At 32.4% G+C, this 22,369-nt stretch overlaps 1 protein-coding gene across 1 annotated transcript in view; it reads right to left on the bottom strand.

Moving 5' to 3' along the window:
- Window positions 1-13,534, bottom strand: part of Fife (regulating synaptic membrane exocytosis protein fife) — a 100,721-nt gene extending 87,187 nt beyond the window's left edge. The window contains exon 1 of the mRNA XM_090108311.1: window positions 13,513-13,534. The gene's annotated coding sequence lies outside the window, so the exon portion shown is untranslated. The remainder of the gene's footprint in view (window positions 1-13,512) is intronic.
- Window positions 13,535-22,369: the final 8,835 nt, after the last annotated feature.

Here is a 22,369-nt window from a genome sequence, read left to right as displayed (position 1 = left end):
ATAAATTATTTTCCTGGAATTGAATCAGTGAGTATTTCCATAAAAAAACGTGTACGCAAATATTAAGCGAAAATAAAATTTCTCATTACAAAATCAATTTATCGTCCAATATTAATCACTCTGACCTTTTGGCATAACAATTACGGCATTAAAAAGGGAATATAATGCAATATCAATTTCACTACAATGAATATAATGAAGAAAGGAATTGTTTCATTGTTTCAATAATATTCATTAAATTGGAATTAAATATTAATATAGATAATTAATACCTACACATTTAAACGTGACTTTATTTCCCGGTTAGAAAAGTTTTCTTAGGCTTTTTTCTATACCATTACTTTGATTTCGTCTTTTTAATGAGGCTTCCAATAAAATGACTGACGTTATGGCCGACTATCATTATTAGGAAAATATTTCCGATAATTCGCTTTAATCTTTTGGCAATTTATTCAATCGACTGTTGAATCTCATTGAAATCCAAATTAATCTTCTAAGTTCATTAATATCCGTCCCAAGAGTACTTAAACAAGAACCTTTTGAATATATTAAATTAAATTACAAATACAAAAGACTCGGTAATATAAAATTTATATAAAATTAGACAGGATGTTTGAGAAATTTAAATTCGCCTTGAATAAATAATTTTGCCTTTGTAGCATACGAAATAGGTTGCGATGACGTGAAGAAAAGTTTTGGAGACGTAAATAAAATGTAAATCAGTACTTACGCCCGGCAAGTGAATTTAAGGAGTTCTTAAATTTTAACCGTCTTACAGAACTGCGAGCTCAATTTGGGAAGATTTAAGGGAGAAACCGTTATTGCTTCCTTGTTCGACCTCCTAGGATTAACGCCGTTTAATGCGAGCTGTGATATATTCATTGCTAATGGAGACTATCTTATACTCGCATATATTAACCACATATATTACGAAACTATTTTGATGAAGATTGTATTACAAAGTAGATGAATTTAGGTATCTTTCTCACTTTCAAAATCTATAAAATTAATATGACGTATAAATATTAAATGTCAACACATGGTCAACACAAAAACTAACTCATCACAATACGCGCACTCTACCACCAAAGCAGCTGAAAAATTTATTGAAAACAAAAACAATATTTTTTTCCTATGTTTTCACTACGACGTCGTTACGAATCTTATCTATATTAATGAAGCGGATACATCTACGTGAAATATGACATCGCTTAATTGTTTTTTATCATAAATAATAAGAAAATTTTAACAATTTTCGACTTCCTATTTCCCCAAATATCCTTTGTACCTAACGCCAACCCGAACTGAAACATCTTTTCAATCGAAACTTGAGCCCTTCTGTTCGCAAATCCATGCGTCCCCTAAACCTACGATGAAACGGTCTTAACCCCAAAACTTCTTTGTCTGAATTCAAATGACATCCGTTTAAGAAAAATTCGTACGCATATTTTTACGGCAAGTATCCAATTACTTAGAAAGTGAAAAGTGTAATCCACCGACTTAAGAACTTTTAATGAAATATAGAAAAAGGATGTCGTAAATTTTACCGCAATGCTCCGGGCTTGTAAAAGGAAAATTTGCTGTTCTCCTGCCCCTGGCAATCGCTTTACTTACATTAATTAGCTAACTCTTCCCGCCACCAATAATAGTTTACTTTAACTTCAAGGTACCTTATTTTAATTAACATCAAAAGATTCTGAGCGCAAAATGTTAACATAAATTATTGTTTTAATTAATTAAACATTAAACTGTTTCTTGTTCGCAAATTATAAAATAATATTTCACGTGAACACTGAACATACTTGGAAAAATGTTTAAACAAGGTTTCAACTTTAATTAAGCTTATTCCGGCGTACGTAAATACATTTAAAAATGTACAAATGCACTGCTATATTCAGTGGCTTTCCTGAAAAACGAACGGAAGGTAATTTGCCAAGAAAGTGCCAAGGGTAACATCAATCTTTTAGATTAATAGTTACAACAGTTTATTTTCTTCATAATTACCTACGTTAAGGTAGTATTTTAATGGTTCTGTTATTATAACTAAAGCAATTTAGAAAGACAAATAAAGAAGACAATTAAAACGCTTTAGGCCTTAAAACAGGTTTTGTAAATGATCCATGTTATATTCAAATCAACTATGGAAACAACAGTTGAATATCTTTAAAGAAAATGGTGTTCTTTAGAATAATAACTCCGGTCAATTATCCATTAACTTCAAAAAGTTATTCTGTTTTTCTTTCACTTTCAGTATCAGCGTTTGTCATTACGGCTGGTATTGTTTACACCTGCTCCAGATTTACACGAAGCCTTCTCGGAATCTTCTCAGGTAGCGTGAATAACGTAGATTGATGATCACTTGTCTTTTATGAAAATTCAGAAATTTGTTTGCATTACGCAAGACGTTAATAAGTTATTACGTTCTGTCCGACCTTTTTTATTACAACGTCTACGGTCCCATAAATTATTGTCAAAATTCTCTCAAGGGAGGACAGACCTGTATTAGCTAAATGAAGTTAAAGGAAGATGAAGGTTTACAAATTCAAAGCATATTTTCAAATATAATTATCAATAATATATATTAAAAAGAGTTTATAAAGGTTTCCATTTATAGCTGTTGGTATTGGTATCTTTTATTACTGAAGCTCAGTATGCGTTGTTAAACAGATGAAATTATTTTAGAGTAGGTATCTACGTAGCTAATTAGGAATATGATACATGTGCTTACACACATATATAATTTTACAACCCCGAACAAATAGAATAAAGCCTCTGATACTATACGGCTACCATTACCAATAGAACGTATTATTTAATCTCAATATAAATAAATAGCACGATAAACCCGTTCGAGAGCTTCCATATTGGTTGTTATGACCGCTGAGCACTTTTGTATCGCGTGCAGTGGTTAATTGCTTTCAGATAAACAATAATTGCCACAAGTAATGACCGGCAGTAAACCATAGCCGAGCCGAGTTACAGACTGACAATACGACTAACGATATTGATTGCATTCATCGGAATGAGTTGGCGTTTATGCTATACGTATAGGAGTGCTATTGAAAATGCATTATAATTTTAAAACACATATTGACTTTTCAGTCAATGTTTATTCGTATTCATTTCATTTTAATGCGCACTTCATTATTCATTTATGTGTAATTTCTAAACGTTCAATTCTGAAATAGAGGTTCATTTTTGTATCGTTTAGAAAATGGTACGTTTTTTTTTATATCTTTACAGAATTCAAATATCTATATTGTTTTGTCTGAGTTACATTGTTTTTGTATATTCAGCTTGTAAAGCTTTTAAATAATAGTGGCATTAGACAAAAGTATACTATAAAAAGTCCCTGTAGTCAAAGATGAATTTTAGATATTACTGTTTACTTAATCTTTTTGAGCTTTCGAAGTTTTAATCTCTGTCTGTTTGTTAACAACCAAGTTTGTAAGATTCCTGTCAGCAAGGACAATATTTACCGCAATGATATTGTTTACTTTGTAATAATATTCATCAATATTGAGTTTAATTCAAACATTAAAGTGAGACTATTTTTTATATATATTTAAATCATGATTGTTATTCTTATAGTATCTAAAAGACTGTTCAATTATGGATGATATTTTTGTATAATTTTGCGTAAATATAAATGGAATATAAATTTTCCAGGTATCGACATAGGAAAATTAATAAAACGTGGGATCAAAAGATTCCAATGAATCTTACGGAGTCGATAGATCATTAATTGGTTTTCTATTTTTAACGTCAGAGAGAAACATCTTCAGGAGAATCACTTATAAACAAGGCTTGAAATAGAGTATTAGGGCGTTGACAACTTAAATACAAAGTAGCACCATTTCAAGTTTGTCGTTAATATGATTACGTGGGTTGAAAAGAGCTTTGCTTGCATTTTGCACTTTATGATGAAAGAAACGCTTTGAGTATTATGTTCTTTGAACTTGCATTGAAAGGCTTTATTTTTAGAAAATCTCACTGCAAATAAAAGCAATGCATGTACCTGTCAGAGATGGCTGAGCGCCTTGTAATTTCAAAAGAAATGCAGAGTTAAGGTAAACGTGTAAAATTTTTTATTGTTTAGTTCTCTTAACTTGGTGCGAAATCATACATACAAATCTCACAATTTTATGGAAAATTATTCTATTAGTATTATTATTAAAGAAAAGAGAAATATCAGTGTAAAAACATGTATTAAAATCAGCTCCATGCGTTTCATTGTTCTTGTATAAACCAAGAATATCAATTATAATAAAAGCCCGTGAAACAGATCATTCGAATCTCACCCTCTAACATGAGTACGTCACAACCCAAATCACCTCGATTTTATAAATTTCACAAAACCCTAGCTTGCATAAAATTATTCACAAAACATGAAAAATGAATTACAAACGTCCAACGACCTTTGTCCTTTGCAAACGTAAAATATAGAGAGCCATTTCTACGAATAGAAATTTCATTTGTATGCTGGTCGAGTGGCGGTATACTTCAATATCTTCTATATGCTATTGTATTACAACAACCATATTTATAGAAATATACCGAAAATAAAAAGATATTCAAAGGGAAAGGTCACTAAGTTCGACCACACGCGAATGACCAAATCCTTTGAGGTTTGTGTGCCGTCTGCACAGATGTCATTCGTAGCGCTATTCATCCCAAATAATTAAGCCCGCACTTCTGTTAGCTTCCACCACATTTCAATACATGCTCCGAGTTCTCAAAGGAAGACCTCTGAAAGTTAGTTAGAGTTTTGCCAATATGACGTAAATTAAACGGCATCGCCCATCAAAGGTTCTCGCCGCAATTTACTCGACAAACAGTTACCTAGTTTCTATTGTGATCAGATTATGGCCGCATCTCTTTCGCAAACACCATTAGCAATCTTACTATTGTTTGGAATTTGTTACATGACACCCTGGGAACTGTAATCAACAGATGAAACTTGCGATCTGCTTGCTGGTATTCACAGTAATATACGCAATATAATAATAGTTGAAAAGCTAGAGTAGGTACATTTATTATTACGTACGCATAATTAAGTCTCTAAATGTTTGAATAGATGCTACAAAAAATAATTCGCTCTCTTTTTAAATGTCTTATTTGTTTCTCACTTTTATTCCTACTCTCAAAATGTTTACTGTAATTAATTTGAAGAAGTACCTAAGTTTTCGATTTTCATACCATTTTATACGAAACCTTTTTTTTCAATTATCCACCCACTGTGTGTATGCTTAATACCATTCTATATGTTTTCATTTAGAGTTAAATTTGGAATTGTTAGCCCCATAGTCCAAAAACAATACCAAGTTGTACCCCTATAAATAAACTCTTACGAACAATATTAGGCAATAAATTCCACAAAAGGTGACAAATAAAGCGACGTTCGTTCCGCAATATTTGAGCCCACAAGAGAATAACCCTTGCATATTAAGAATACAAGCCACGGACGAATGGCGCATAAAAATAAAACAGTACATGGACCTTTTCATATTATTAGGAAATAGTTTTTCCATGACAAAATAAAGAGTATAAATATTATACAATGGGTTTGTTTAGATGTATATAGACAACATGTGACAAGTGTCGTAGTAAACAATCATAGAAAGCCTACGTTATTGCAATAGGAACAAATACAAGCTCATGATTATGATAATAACAATTTTATAAAGGAACATTTTTACTAACATTTTCTGTTAATTTAGATCAATTTATTTTGTATAAGACCTCCACAAATAAGATTATTTCAATTAAAACTGATTGAATTACTCGGGTAAAATGGAAGTTTCATTTCATACACAACAACGAAGCATACGAATAAAATTAATATCAACCGCACACGTCACATCACAATTTGCTACGAAGACACAATCTTATTCATATTACGAGCGCTACGACGGTGCTACGAGCTACGCGGACCATAACATCAATGGACGGTGCTTTGCTGTGATACGGCCGTAAATAACCTACAAAACGTGAATAATAGAGTCCCTTGTCTACGCTTAAATAAAGAACACAGCTCATTGCTTTTATTCTGGAACATTATTTACTAATAAGATCTTCAAACTCCTCAATATAATTAGCTATCAAAAACATTGATAAAAGATTTATATACATAAATTGCAATTTTATGCTTTGGGAAAATGTTCCTGACTTGCTTAGTCAGATGGATGTTAGTGATGAGAAACAGCTGACGATTAAGCTGTATGATTAATTTAAACAAAAACGTGAAACTCCCAAAATGTTGCGCAAAATTTTATGACGCGCAACATTAATTAACTAAGAAGCTTGTGCTGAAAAGTGTTATATTATTCATTTAGACCCTGCCGAAGACGACATCATTATACGCATTTAAACGATATTAAACAAAGCTGTTGTGAAGCATGCACTGCAAGAACGGAAGCGGTTTTCATTGAAGCATACTTAATTTCTCACCTGAGCTATATTTTAACGCAAAAATAAGTAATCGCATTAACGTTATAAGGAGCACCATTTTATTACGTGATCAGTTTTAATTGTTTATATAACTATTAAAAAAAATATGTATATAATAAAAGTAAATGCCAACCCTCTGGTACAACAATTTAATGAAAGAATTCACATTTCATACACTACTTTTACATGTTTATTTTCTTTTTCATTAGGTAACTACGAGTAAAGTTATAATAAGCTGCTATTAATCGGACTGTGTTCAAATAGTTATATATGGTACATATTATAAACAAAAACTACCCTTGGGCCTTGATTGGTGTTTTATTCATCTTCTTGCGAACGGTATCTAACTTATTACATAATAATTTTTCTTGTGCACTATAATTGCGACTAATATTTTCTGTACATTAATAACAAAGTTGCACAGTAACAAATAATTTTGGCACAAGTTCCAAGGATAGAGGGAAAGTTCCATAAATGGCCAACTTTTCAAGAATATGCCTTGTGGTCAATTAGTAAATTAAACAAAAATACAACTTTTAATAAAGAAACTGAAATAATTTTGTACAGCAGGCAATAAGTAGGATAATCGTCGAGCGCCCGCGCTGCCAAAATCCACACAGACATAAAATGGAACATTTTTCTTCATTTCCTAATTTGCGAACGTAAAAAATAAAATTATATCTTATTAGTGGAATAGGAAGGGAAATGAAACGCTCTCTAAATAAAAGATGACTCTCGTAAGGACCTCAAGTTCGACCGACGGAACCGTAATGGCCGCCACTCACAACCTCCGCGTTTACACTAACTTCCCTCTGAATATTTTATTTATGCTGTTTTGTTTATGTGCAGTGGGCGAATCCGGTCATTTGGGAACAAGATGGTATACAATCGATCTGGAAAATGTATTTTATCTCCTATACAAGTAAGACATTTTTACATATTAGCTAATCCTTAGAGAATTTCACAACATTCTACTAAGAATAAATGTTTTCAACATTCTACTAAGAATATATTTAATAAAAATTACATTATAACGGTTTTATTAGATCCACTTCTCGTTATCTTGAGACAGCCGTTCCCTATACAAATTTCCAATCACATCGATTCGTTTTACTGATAAATAGAATCATAGAAATCGCTTAGCTATTCAAACTTGAAAATGAAAGGAACAAACAGATAACGAGACAGTACAGATAGTATTATAAAAATACTGGTAAAAAGTTATATCGATGCTAGGATAATACATACCCATGAAATAAATTAATGAATTAAATTTATTACGTTATAGGCAAAAGAATTTACTAAGAATAAATAATTGAAAACCAATAATATTTTGCTTTATATTTTTTTCATAATTACCTGTGTAGAGACGCGCCCTGGAGACTGTGCAATGTTAAAATAGAACTATAATGGACACTAAAAAAAATACATAAGTGTTTGAAAGAGCATTAAATCTTTGCAAAATGTATAAAAGCTTCATGTCGAGGTGTTCAGAGAAATGTAAAGGCGGCCATGACCGAGTTCTCACGACCGATGTTTGTTGCTGGCGACCCGCGCTGATGGGAAGCATGCAATTTGTTAACCGCTGCAAAAATACGTCCATTAAGCTTAAGTGCAGTTAAATTTACACTAGCAACAAGCTCTTAAAATTTTACACGCTCATATTAAGTTGGAAACGCCATAGCGCGCTCGCAATTTTTTCACCGATATTGTTAATGCATGTTTCATTTTGCAGTCGTTTAGATCGATATCAGCTAGACGCAAAGAAGTTTCCTATAAAATTTTATATACGTTATTACTTTTTACGTTAATAGCTTTTTGTATTGAACTTTCATATTCATACATTATGCTCGTGAAAATTATTATTATTGTTACTATTTATTTATTACATTCACGTAGTTATGTATGTATTGTGTTCACCCATTTCAAACATTTATTTATACAGTAATACATTACTTATTTATATGACTTTCATGAAGCTAGCTGGTAATTTTTACATGTTAAACTGTCCAATACACAATTGATCACAATCCATTTAATTGCCCGGGCACGCTTCGAGGCTTAGGTTGAAATTTATAATTCATTGAATCGAAACCCCTTTATGTAATACCTACATATTTATTACTCCGTACTACTTTTTAACTTTAAGTGTACCTATAGCAAATAAATTACAGATTTTTCTGCCATTTCAGAATAAATGTTCTAAATAATACCTTGCCTTGTTCGTCTAATTTATTCAAGTAAATTAACGAAATTTTTACTTAGTTCATTCAAAACTAACTTTAAACAAATCCTTAAGACAAATATCAACTTTCGACTGCGAACAATACAAAGACAAATATACGAGTGACTTTAAGACCTTTCTTGTAAACGTCTCAGTTTTTGTTGGATTTCCGGTAGTTGGTCTTTTGTGATCCGTACCTCATTTATTTTACCTAGGAACATTATTTCCATCCAATTACATATATATTTGTTTTATCCTCTAAAGGTTAATAAAATTGTTTAACCGACTTTACCACATAGAAAATATCCTGACTCACATGTTTACCTACTTCATACATGATACATACCTACAATAAACACATACCTACAGTAAACACGATAACGAGAAAGAGAATTCCCTCCCAAACTATTTTTAAAAGGATTGAATGTGTCCACCGATAAGAAAAGATATTAAATCAAAGTACCTTACAAACTTCCCTCCGTTTTTGTTACAAAAGGGGAAAGAGGACAACGTTGAACCGAGGACTTTATAAATTTTCACAAATCCGACGTACAGTCAGCGCAAAAACGTAAATTATATTTAAAAACTTCTTCTTCCCGGGTGTTCACGTTTTTGTCTTTATGGAAACAAAATCCTGTGTCAGGGCCGGTGTGGCGTCAAATTTTAATGATTCGGGCACGTGTTCCAGCCTGCATTTACATAATTTATAAAGCTCTTTATTAATTATAACCTCACAAAAGGGAAACTGTTATCTTTGGAGCCTGCCTGATGTATCACATGCAGTCTGTCTTTTAGGGTTACCCATTAGAATATTCAATAAAGTGAAGTCCCGTGTCCCCGTAGTGGGGTAAGGGGCAGATGCATTATTCATACATCTGTTTCACTGATCGATTTTCTTTAGGGACAAGTAGGTGATCAGCCTTCTGTGTCCTGCCAGACCGAGACATTTTTTTTTCTTCGTCTCCACCGAGAATCGAACCCAGGACCCCTCGGTTCTACGCTCAAGCCCCAACCACTGTACCAAGGAGGCGGTCAATATTCAATACAATATTCTAAAATAGCCGCCGAGAAAGCCAAATTTTAATTATAACTTATAATGAAAAATGTTTGATATTTGTAAGTCGATAATATTGAAATGTTTAATGAATTCGCAAACGATGTTGTTTCAGTATAAAGGATAATTCAATAAAGGCCTTAAATCACTTAAAATTTTGTTTGAGCTCAGACAAAAACGGAATAAAAGGAAGTTCGACTAATAGATTAAAGCTCTTGTATCTAATTCAAACATTATGAAAGCCGATTAAAAGTATCAAGCTATTTTGCAATTAAGCTGAAATCGTATACCATTTGAACTTTGCTGTTAGATGAAAGCATTTTTACTAAAGCAAGATGTTTAATGGAAAAAGTTTTAATGGGATTTGATGAACGAAACGTTCTTAATATAAATTTCTTAAAAGCAATTTTCTTAGTCATGGGCTTTATTTCTTTTCTAATTCTTACGTGAGATATGTTTGTATTGGCGCATTTGTCACAAAGCTTTTTAAGGTTCTGTGCGAAACAATATTAAGTTCATTTTCTGTCTCAATTGCAAAGACGTACAACTCTTAATTAGATTTGTATATACAGATCGTTGGCCCTGATGGAGTAAACATTTCCTGCTTCCAATGAAGGGGTCCATTGTAATCATTTAAGTTGTAATTTAACGAAGAATTAGATAATACACAATCAAAATCACTTCAATATTATTTCTCTAAAATCTAAATTAATACAGTCAATTATTTGTAATATACAAAACAGGTTATGTTAATCATGCATTTACATAATCATATAAAATGATTATCATAGTAAACAAACATTTTATCTCACAGCTAAGAAAGATTAATACATGTGGCGGGATCAAGTTACGGTTAAGCTCACAAAAGGCCGATAGAGACATAAAACGAAGCCCAGTGCTATATGTAACCGAGTCGCACCGTAGCAACGTAACATAAATTAAGAAAGAATGGCTCAACTTTCGGCTGGCTAGATTACGCAGATTAAACGTCCATAAAAAGAAGTGACAATCGATTTAAGAAAATTGCCCGAATTTCTTTTATATTGGAACGGATGCGAATATGTCTGGAAATAGGATAGGGCATTTCTAAAACCGTGGGACGGGTAGGTTCATTCCACGAAAACCAGATTTAGAATCTGAAAATAGTGAGAAAACACCATGTGCTTATAATTATATTTTGATGAATATTAAATGCACTTGCCGAGTGTTGCAAACGAACGCCGCGATTAGATCACATTCAAGTAAGTACATACTTACTATTTATTTATTTATTTATTTATTTATTTATTTATTTATGCTTTATTGTACATACATACCAGGACAAACAAACTTAGACTATAATTTTATACAATAATAACACACGGGCACATATGCACGAAAAGGCGGCCTTATTGCTCAAGAGCAATCTCTTCCAGGCAACCCTGATTGTAAGGAATGTTGAACGAGTACGCGATGGCGCAAATTCAATGTCTAAATTGATACATTGTACAAATAACTAATTTGTATACAATACAAAAACTATAAAATATAATAGAAAAAATAAATAAAAATAATATATATATATATATATATATATATATATATATATATATATATATATAAAGTATTATATTTAAAAATAAATATATACAGATAACATAAGAATATAATAAATATATATAAATACATATACTAAATATACCAAATAACACACAAAATATTATAATATAATAAATGATGTCTCATACAAAATATGATATCAAGAGATAAAATTAAATATAGCAACACAATATTATAATGATAAGAAATGGTTTTTAACCAGAGCTTTAAAACTACTAATATTTTTCGCCCGCCTGATGGATTCAGGCAGAGCGTTCCAAAGATGTATAGCACGAACAGTAAATGAGGAGCCGTAGAAATTTGAGCGATGAACCGGTGTAGAGAGAGTTAGAAGATTGGAAGAGCGAAGAGAGATAGAGCTATTTTCACTAAGATAACTAAACTGATTTTTAAGATAAAGAGGTGTTTTAGGGTCAAACAGAACACAGTACAGAAGCTGAAGTATGTGGGCGTCCCGGCGAAGACGGATGGGGAGCCAGTTAAGTTTTTTGCGATATTCCGAGACATGGTCAAATTTACGCAATCCGAAAATAAATCTAATGCAGAAATTTTGCAGCCTCTCAAGGATGTCTAACTGGTACTCAAAAAGATCAGGGAATGAGGAATCGGCGTAGTCAAGGAAGGGAAGCAGAAGGGATTGGGCTAACGCAATTTTGGTGGAGATCGGTAGGAAGTTACGCAGGCGGCGCAACGAAGATGCACCAGCAAAAATTTTCTTGCGAATTTGCATGATGTGCTCCGACCAAGATAAGTTCTGGTCAAGGTACAAACCGAGGCTTTTAACTGTTTTGCTGAAAGGAATGCGAGAACCATCAACCACAACATCTGGCAAGCAATCCCATTTAATTTTGCTCATAAGCGGCTTACTGCCAAGTATAATGATTTTAGTTTTTACGGGATTTACCTTCAAGCCATGTTCCTTGCTCCAATTGACGATAGCTGCGAGATCAGAATTAGTACGGAAAATCGCTTCAGGAAGTTCAGGCAGTGACACGTGCGAATATAGTTGGAAATCGTCTGCGTACATATGATAAGGAGAAGTTATGTTATTGGAGATAGAGTTGATAAATATTGAGAAAAGGAGAGGAGACAACACGCCACCTTGCGGAACCCCGGCATGAACATTGCTCCAGGAAGAGGTTAGGTTCTCCACTAGAACACGCTGCCGACGTCCCTGCAAGTAACTACGAAACCAATCAATAGTCGTTGGAGATATGTTAATAGAGCGTAGCATAGCCAACAAAACCTCGTGATCGACGGTGTTAAAAGCATTGCTAAAGTCTAGCAACGTAAGGATTGTTAACTGCTTATTGTCGAAACCCAGGCGTATGTCATCAGTGATTTTAATAAGAGCAGTGGTCGTGCTATGACCTGGACGGAATCCAGATTGATAAGGATTAAGGAGATTGTGGGAATTAAGGAAGCGACTTAACTGCTCCTGCACTAACCTTTCCAAGACTTTAGACAGGAAAGGCAGTATAGCAATGGGTCGGAAGTCTGAGGGACATACAGGATTTAAGGTCTTAGGGAGGGGCAAGATGTGTGCATCTTTCCAATTAGCTGGAAATGTGCCCGTGGAAATAGAAGAGTTAAGGATGTGCGTAATAACAGGATTAATGATGGAAAGGATAGGAATAATCATGCACCGACCAATGCAATCACTACTATGTGTGTGTGTCACTACTATCACTACTATTTATGTGTGTTTCGATTAAAAAAATAATAATTATAATCCACATAACAACACTAATTTAGTACTCAAATTTATACATTAGAATTACGTAACACATTTACCCAGATCAGAAGATATTTCCATTCATAAAGGTGAAAATGTAAGGGTACGGCTAAAGTTAATATTATAATATCTCGCGTATATTTGAGAGACCCTTTTATCCCTTTCGAGAGCGCGAGCCTTGATGAGTTGCATGATGGATGGCCAGATATTATGTTGGTAAGGTGTATCTTACTGCCTTATGTTTATATAATATAATTACAACAATTACTTCATCCCTGATTCTAGAATACTCTGTGGAAAGTTAAAAAATACCTTCAAAACAATTTTTTAGAAAATTAATGTTAAAGCGACTGATGACTGCAGTTCTGATTAGGATTAAAACCAAGAAAATCAGTTTAAATTTATTTCTATAAATATATGTGTTTTAAATTTTTAATATGATCCACTTACCAGCTATTACCACGCCTTTCACTGTGTACTGTTGATTACCTAAAAAAAAACAAAGCATATAAGTATCTTATATGTCATTTAATAAAGCTCTACTTTAGGATTTACGATAGTATAATGAACGAGCCCAGCACATCCTAGAACGAAAGAAGATAGTAAGTGAAGTAATTAACAAAAAAAATCATCACATTCGGGATAAACCTGCCCATATTAAGTAGTTTCGTAAACTTTCTAATAATTCCGAAAAATATCAGCATGCTGGTGATATGAGTTGAATACTCATTGAATATTCAATGCAATAATATTTTATTGGGAAATTGTTTGGTCGCAAATGGTCAAAGCTCACGGCAAAATAAATTTTGAATTTCTAATAATTATATTATTATTCATTCAAATTTTCCCTGAATGTTCTATAAAATTATGTAACAAGCGTTGAACAATAAAGTGAACAAGTGTTCCATAATTGTATTGTACGAGATTTACGCGATTGTTACATCGTGAACTGGTTTAATGAGTTTTATTCTATGTTATTTATATTTGTTTGTCATTATTTTATATTGTTCCTTTATTACTAGACGTGTCAAAGTTAAAAGCGCCGCAGGGCTAACTTCGAACACGGGGACTGTTAGAACACTGAGCGATGTTACGAACACGATAAAAATAAATACCTTTATCTCCTTGTTTTATTTTTATAATTTAATTAATATTGCCGTACCGCAACTGCAGAGGATAAAGAACGTTGTGCTAAATTTCGTTAACACTTTTAAAAGTAGTCAGTGAGAGACTGACATAATCGGCTCAAGGAATTTATTTTTGTACTAGATTTCCGCCCGCGGCTTCGCCCTCGTTTTCAAAGGAAAACCCGCATAGTTCCCGTTCCCGTGGGATTTCCGGGATAAAACCTATCCTATCTGTTAATCCAAGTTACCCTCTATATGTGTGCTAAATTTCATTGTAATCGGTTCAGTAATTTTTACGTGAAAGAGTAACAAACATCCATACAACCTTTCGCCTTTATAATAGTATTAAGATTATAATTATTATCATAATCAAATCAATTCCTCGATGATCAGTATATTTACATCACATTTAAATTTTAATCTACACATATAAAAAGTTATCTAAGAATTTCTGCCCAAAAACATTGATAAAAATAATTGCTGTTAAATGCTGTACTAATTTGCATATAACATGTGTATTGTATTTAATATGATAATCTGATCATTCAGATTTTGTATAAATTATAATAAATTACATACATAATTCTAAATATGCAAATAAAAGCAACATAATATGGGAACATCCGCTTTTGCAATTATTGGCTAGCCGCGCTCGCTACGCCCAGGGCTTACAAACACGTTACTTCAACAAATCGATACCTCCTGGCCACACCACTATGCAATATGAATGTCCAATTTGTTCAGGCAAAAATGTGCAGGTTCTCTCGCGTCCGAGGTCTTTTCAATCAAAACGAATTTCCAATAACTGTGTGAGTGAGAACGCATTATAATATTTTATGAGTTTACCGAACTTCTGCTACGGTGGATTTAAACTTGTAAATCCTCTATTTCCTGGAAGAGACTGGATATTAAATTATAGCCAGTCAGATTTAACATTAACTAGAGTTTGCATTGAAACATGATATATTATATTATTTCAACGTAATTAAATAAACAAATTGAATCATAATATGTAGAATCCTATCAGGCATTTTTTTTTAAATATATGTTTAAAACAGAGGTCACAGCACTTTTAATTTTTACCCTAACCGTATCTAATGTACCGTAACCGGCCATCATGTCTTCCCATATTACGCGCTTGTTTTAATCCCGTTTAAAAATAAGTTACTAATAGATAATGTTGCTGAAGGTATCCATGGGTAACCATTATTTTTTTTGATATTTCACTTTTTCTACAAAAAAGAAACAACCATACAAAGAAATATTTTCAGCTAATATTTTTAATTTAGGTACAGTAGGTAGGTATCTCAATTTTTTTGAAAATGTTTTTTTGAAAATGTTAGCTTAAGATAATTAACAAACTATATAACCAATGTTCTAATATACACCTATCATGAAATTGTGATTCAGAGTCAGACAAACGGGTAAGACAGAGGGCTACGGATATTTATGGCTCACATTTGTAGTGCCTCCTCAGAGAAAATGGGAGTTAAGGAGGATATATAACCGCAAACAGCATCATGAAATTTTCAAAGATTATATTTTCGTTGCAACGATCTACATCCAAAATACTGAAATCTGATATGACCTTGTTTTATTATATCTGTAAAACTGGTTTATCTACTTGTGTTTACGTGTTCAGCAAATTCTACTGTCATTTATTAATAAACTCATCAATTTTTTAAGCAGAATTAAACTTCGACAAAAACGAAGTTAACGCTCAATTTTAAAACGTAACACAATTGAATAATGTAAATACGGTCTTGTGCTTGTAGTTTAAATGAACCTCATGAATTCTCCCTAAACAAGGGCCCAAATGAAGATTTTGTCGCTAACGAGCCGAAACACAGAAGCAGTTTTAATTAGCGTTTTCAAAGGGTGTGTACATACATATATTTAAACAGTGTTTGTGTATAAGCGTCAAATGGAAATGTGTTTTCAATTGTCAAAACAATGAATAACCGACCGCAAACATTACGCGTCGCAAAGCGTAGCTGGCATTACTGTACCTACATTGTAAAACTATTCATATCAGTTTCAACATCGCTATTTGTAGTGATGATATTACTTTAATGTACATTATACATATTATTTACAGTGTATTACCTACATTACAAGTGTTTACAAATTTACCTATATTTTACCTACCTAAAACGAATATTTATGTAAATACAATAAAATAAATATTACTTCCATCGGAAAAGTTGAAATAATATCATAACATATTCCATTCGGTAAATACCCCTCTCTGTTTAAACATGATTCTCATATCGTATAAACTTCTAAGAATTCATAATATATAACTAGAAACAATACCTGATCCTCCCAGTATATTTTCTTTTTATGTTACATTAAACTAAATTTATGATTCGACGCATACGTAAATCGTGAATCTAATAGTAATCGTATCTTTAGATTTACAGCTGTTGTGGATACGTTACTATAATGTTAAGAATTACCTTGCCCAAGGCGCCTATTCCCCTTTATTTCTATCTCCGAAACCCCAGAGTTCTCATTTACATACACTTTGCTGACCCAACATCGATAAAACCCTTTTTATTGCAGTAAAAAAGATTTTGAGTTCCGACTAAGGCTACCAAGAACTTCATATTATTTTGTAGATTCAGATCTGAACAGCTTTTGATTGAATCCAATGTGCTCTACATTTACAAGTTGATTTTTGTGTGCCTTTTTTATATTTTACATATCTTTTACATGTCTCTTAAAACATAAAACGTGTTGAATGATGATTATGTGCCTATTTTCAATTGAAACTGTTGTAGATTTGGGTGAATTTAGTGGAATTATTAATATTCAAATAACTCATTATTTAGCGTACAATCATAATTTCAATTAAATGAAAAATTTTACATTAGTCTTTAATGTAAAGATTAACATCCGAAGAAATAGGCACCATTATTATTGGATTACTTATCGAGTTTCAAGAAATTGTTAGAATTCAGAGAGCCAACTAAATCTCAATATCGCAAAAATGGATTTAAAAGTCAATAGGGATAGCTACCGATTTAAATTACAAAACAAGAGTATCAGATTGGGGCTATCGGAGGCAATAAAGGAGAAAAACATTTTTCCATTTCCATTTGAATGAAAGCGATAAAAATCTGCTGATTATCGACAACGGGCCGCGCCAACGACTGGGCGGGGCAACTTACACTAACGATTCGATTGTTATACCTCCCAAATATACTTTACGTGTGTATTGTATCAAAATATTACGATTTTGTTGAGCGAAAGATATGTGACCCAGTTTTCAGTAATGTGCACGACATAAAGCTCGTAATTATGGTAAACTGTAGTTGGAATTGGAAATTGTTTTGATATTATTATCGCAGAGTCTGTCACGCTACAGGCAACCGATATTTTTATAGATACTGATGTAGATATATATAATCAGAAAAAGTAAGTGTTAGTGTTAAAAGTAAATATATTTATTATATTTTAGCTAAATAAAGAAATTTCTTCTAGAGATTTGACCTCCCACTGTAGAATTCTTTTCATTTTTTTTTCATATTATGTTGTACTAAACATTAAAAGCCTTAGTTTAAGCAAATACGTATAGATAAAGAAAGTTTCTAATCAATATTGCCCGCATTCATATAGGCATCGATTCTAGTCCCAAGTCTACATTCACCATGTAGAGTCCCTCAAATTTTTCTTCTAAATAATGTAGGTACACAAGTCAACCTTTAACTTTTTTATTTAGAAAATATAAAAAGTAATAAAATTTTGTTTATTTTCTTGTTAACATGGGATATATATAATATATTCATGTGACATCTATTATACCATGTTTACAAATGTATTAGTCATAAAAACAACATGCAAATTTATTTTACACAAAAAAGTGGACTGCCACTTAATTATCAATAAGATAAGATAACAAAATGTCAGATTAAATTATCGTTACATTTATGTGAAATTATCAACAATAGAATATATTAAAAAGTTAGTCAGTCAGACTTAGCACATTATATACCTACCTATTTTTTTTTTTCAAAATATATTTTCGTTAAATAATATCACAGATAATATACATAATAAAATATAACAGAATAGGTACCATAAACTAATAATACGTCTTATTTTAAAGCTCTAATTGATTTAATTCAATTAATATTCTACACAACTTTAAGCTCTTCTGTACTACATATATTATTATTATTATTAAAACCTTCTTCATTAAAAGGCCTGTTACCTGTTCCTACTACCTGTTCAAATAGACAATGTAACTGATTTAACTTTACTGAAACTCGAACAAACAAGTCTCAGAAATTGCTGGTTTATAATACTCGCCGTATTCTGTTATACTGCGCATTGCATAACTGATGTAGTATGAAAAAGTCAATACAATCTAGAAACTGAAATAACTTCGTGTTTGCTTTATACTGAGTCCTAATTGGCGTGTCAAAGTTTTAGGAAACTACGCTATTTACTTTTGTGATGAATTTATGATTATTTTGGAAATTAGTAAAATGTACGAAAACATTAATATAAATAGCCTAGTAATAGAAATGTTTTTTTTTTAATGTATCTGGTCTAAGACAAGTGCACACAAAAATTTGGATACATAGGGATTAACAATTACAAACATTTGACACATTGCGTTCAATATCTTTCAAATTGGTGTAACTGGTAGACGAGTTTCGTTTAAGAGTGTCTTATATACGCTCCTCTCAATAACCTATATTGTACTATATGCTGCATATATGACCACAGCAATACATAAATCATACGATTTCATCGCGCGATACATATCATACCATATCGCCAGACATCCGAAAAGACTAAACAACAAACATCTTATCAATTCAGTGCTCAATAATTCACCTTTATCTCATATTATCTAATTATTATAGGTATTTAATTAACCTTTGGCTTTAAGTTTATTTTTTCATAATTTTGATTTAATTTAGTCTAGTTTGAGTCGTCTTCAAATGAGCAACGCTAACGAATTGTTTAAGAACAAACTAGAAATCTCAAGCACTGGTAGAATGGAGAACTTCAAGCAAGCGCAGCTCATTAAGGTGAACTGTATAATGTATATACTGACATTGACTTAACGACATTTTGAAATATATTCCCTAAATAAGCGTACTATTAAATTTTAAAACAAATATTTTTTTAATGTGTCGAAGATTATTATTGCATCGACACTGCTCTAGAATAGAGTCACTTTTTCTTGGTGGCGGCAAAGCACCGTAATGCTGTATGTTCAGTGTTCACAAAACACAAATACACTTATGAATTAGTTTCACCTATATATTAGGTACATATTATTTGTTTTACGTTTACTACAATCTATAAAAACTCTGACGTTTTGTTATAGTTACTAAGTACTCTAGGTATAGGCACAGACTAATAATAATATACTACGTATGTATAGGTACTATTTGCTGGTAAGGACCTATCTACCGACCGACGGCCTACCGAGTACCTATAATGAATTCATTGTTTTTTTTTTCATTTTTATACCAAGTATAAGCAGTGGCAACATCCAACTACCGATAAAAAAAATTGATTGTCTGTAAAGTCTGACGATAGTTGAACGTGACAACGTCCGATTCTGCTTCTTTGTCGCTCGTTCCCCGCTCTCGCTTGCACTTCAAGCCTTACATGGAACGCCTCAGAGCGAGGTAACACCGCATGAGTCATGTTTTTTCGTGCGTGCAGCCGGCTCTATCGAATTATAAGACGTTGTCACGTCAAACAGTATTCGCGAGTTCAGGATGAAAAGTATATAATAATTATTAAACTATTCAATCCAAGTAAAATGTTAATAACAGTCAAATGAATGGAAGAACACAGTCAACGACAATAGAACGTTGAAAATTTTAAATACTAGTTATCCGGCAGCTCCCTACCGATAAGCCGATTTTATTGTCTGCGCCGTCACGAGACGTGGCCCTTATCTTTTATTGTCGACCCCGGACATTAGCAATATGCTGGCTAATTTATAGCGAGAACGAAGAAAGTTGACGTCGGTTGTAAAATGGCTAGAACATTCACCTACAATAGGCAGCTTTAGTTCAGTAAAAACTGTTTTTTTCTGTAAAACAAAGAAAAAAAGTTTTGGATAAAAATATTTGGATCAATGTATATTGTGTGTTTGCTTTTTTAAGATCCAAATATTCTAAATGTTAATTGAGCATTTAATACTAATATATGAAGATGGAACTCATCTTGACAATGTGGGTATTATATACGTTGAAGCTTCAGGACAAATATATACTCTGCAGTTACTGGTTGAATATTATACAGAGATGTTTAAGATAGACCTTATATTATGACTTAAAAGTCTGAAAAAGCATCTTTGTATATGATAAAAAAAAGTTGCCAAATGTGTTGATAAGCGTAGAACACGAGAATGGTTCGACAAATTTGGCTATTTTTATACGTTTTTGTTAAGCCAAAAGGAAGCTTCTTAAGGAAGAAAGAGAAAACACAGAAAATGAGCAATAGGGCAGAACAATGTCTGCCGGGGCAGCGAGTTTTATAGAAATAAGTTTCGTTGGTAATAACGAAGTAGATATTATGTAATTTATTAAAAATTCAATGATTACTTCTTGTATTTAGTTATTAAATATGTGGAAAGCACTATCTCTATACTTCTAGCCTCAAAACATTAACATGTCTCTAAAGTTTAAACTAAACTCCGCACTTAGCTTCTACTAATTCATTTATTATGTATGTATATTAAAGACTTTTAAGTTTTGTTAATGAGAATATTATTAAACATTTATGATGAAAGTACATATTTCAGGTGAAGGTGGAAATTTATTATCAAGAAATGAAAAATTATCGTTAAATTCAAAGAATTCATAAGTAGGTATACTACTACCACTTTATTATATCAAAAATTGTGATAGAATATTATTTAATACTTTGGAATATGACATGTAAGTATAAGAGAATTCAATTTCAATATGCAACGGAAATATATAATATGGTGGAGTCCAATATTAAATAAATAAATAAATATTATAGGACATTATTACACAAATCGACCTAGTCCCACAGTAAGCTCAATTAAGGCTTGTGTTGTGGGTACTAGGCGACGATAAATATAATATTTAATAAATACATATATAGATAATAACACCCAGACCCAAGAACAAATAATTGAGTTCATCACACAAATATTTGCCCTGACCGGGGATCGAACCCGGGACCGTCGGCTCAGTAGGCAGTTACTTTACCACTGCGCCAACCGCGTCGTCAAAACAATTTGCTCACACAACTATTTACCAAAGAAAATGTAATTTCCCTTGTGGCTACAGTTGCAGCTTGAGATTAGGTATTAAACTGTCAACTTGTCACAATGTGAATTTAATTTAAGCGAGTTTGAAGGTGACTCCAATTACATCTGTAAATAACTTAACACGCAATGGAAATACAAAACAATGTTAACACACACAAATTCAATCAATCGTGTAAAAACGCTTAAAAAATCACCGAACAAAATACGCACGCACCCTTTCCCCGCTTATCAAGTAATCCGCCAGAATATCAAAAGCAAAGGGTGCGACAAATGATGAAGACTTTTAATGCTATTAAGCTGATGTGTTAAAATGCCGGTTTTTGTTATCATAATTCCTGCCACTTAAACCTTTATCAGGCCAAGTGGACGACCCTAACAAATTATTGGGACCAGATTGATGCCGGATAAGCATGACCCGTTTTGCATTGTCATGTCATAATGAATATGCAGAAGGAAAAACAACGAGCTACGTTTCACGGGCCCCGGTTCACTCGGCACGCTGTGTGCGGGCGGTGATACGGAGTGATAAACGATCGCAATCCAATTGCGATGATGAACAATCCTTTGAATCGTCCGGATTATTGGTCTTCATTTGTAAATGCAGTGCTTTCCAATAAACTCCCACGCTGTTTGGTTGGTAACTTTCAATACTGTGTACCTACGCATAAAAATGTATTGTTTATTTCAATTGGATATATATTTGGATATATATTTGGATTTTTCTTTCCTTTGGAAATGTAAAAATAAGATAAATAAATATAATAGAGTTTCTGGTCGAAGGAAGCTAAGCACATTTACAAAATAAAATATACGTAGATACAATCATTCAAAAAACATCCATAAAGTAAGAAGTCACCATACCTACACACTAATAATATAATATGTGCCAACGAAATAGCTA

The sequence above is a fragment of the Colias eurytheme genome, chromosome 12, assembly GCF_061535395.1.
Source record: "Colias eurytheme isolate Ceu_HAF_F1 chromosome 12, ilColEury1 Martin Lab GWU primary, whole genome shotgun sequence".
Classification (NCBI taxonomy): Eukaryota; Metazoa; Arthropoda; class Insecta; order Lepidoptera; family Pieridae; genus Colias; species Colias eurytheme.
This window is presented reverse-complemented; position numbering and strand designations above follow the sequence as displayed.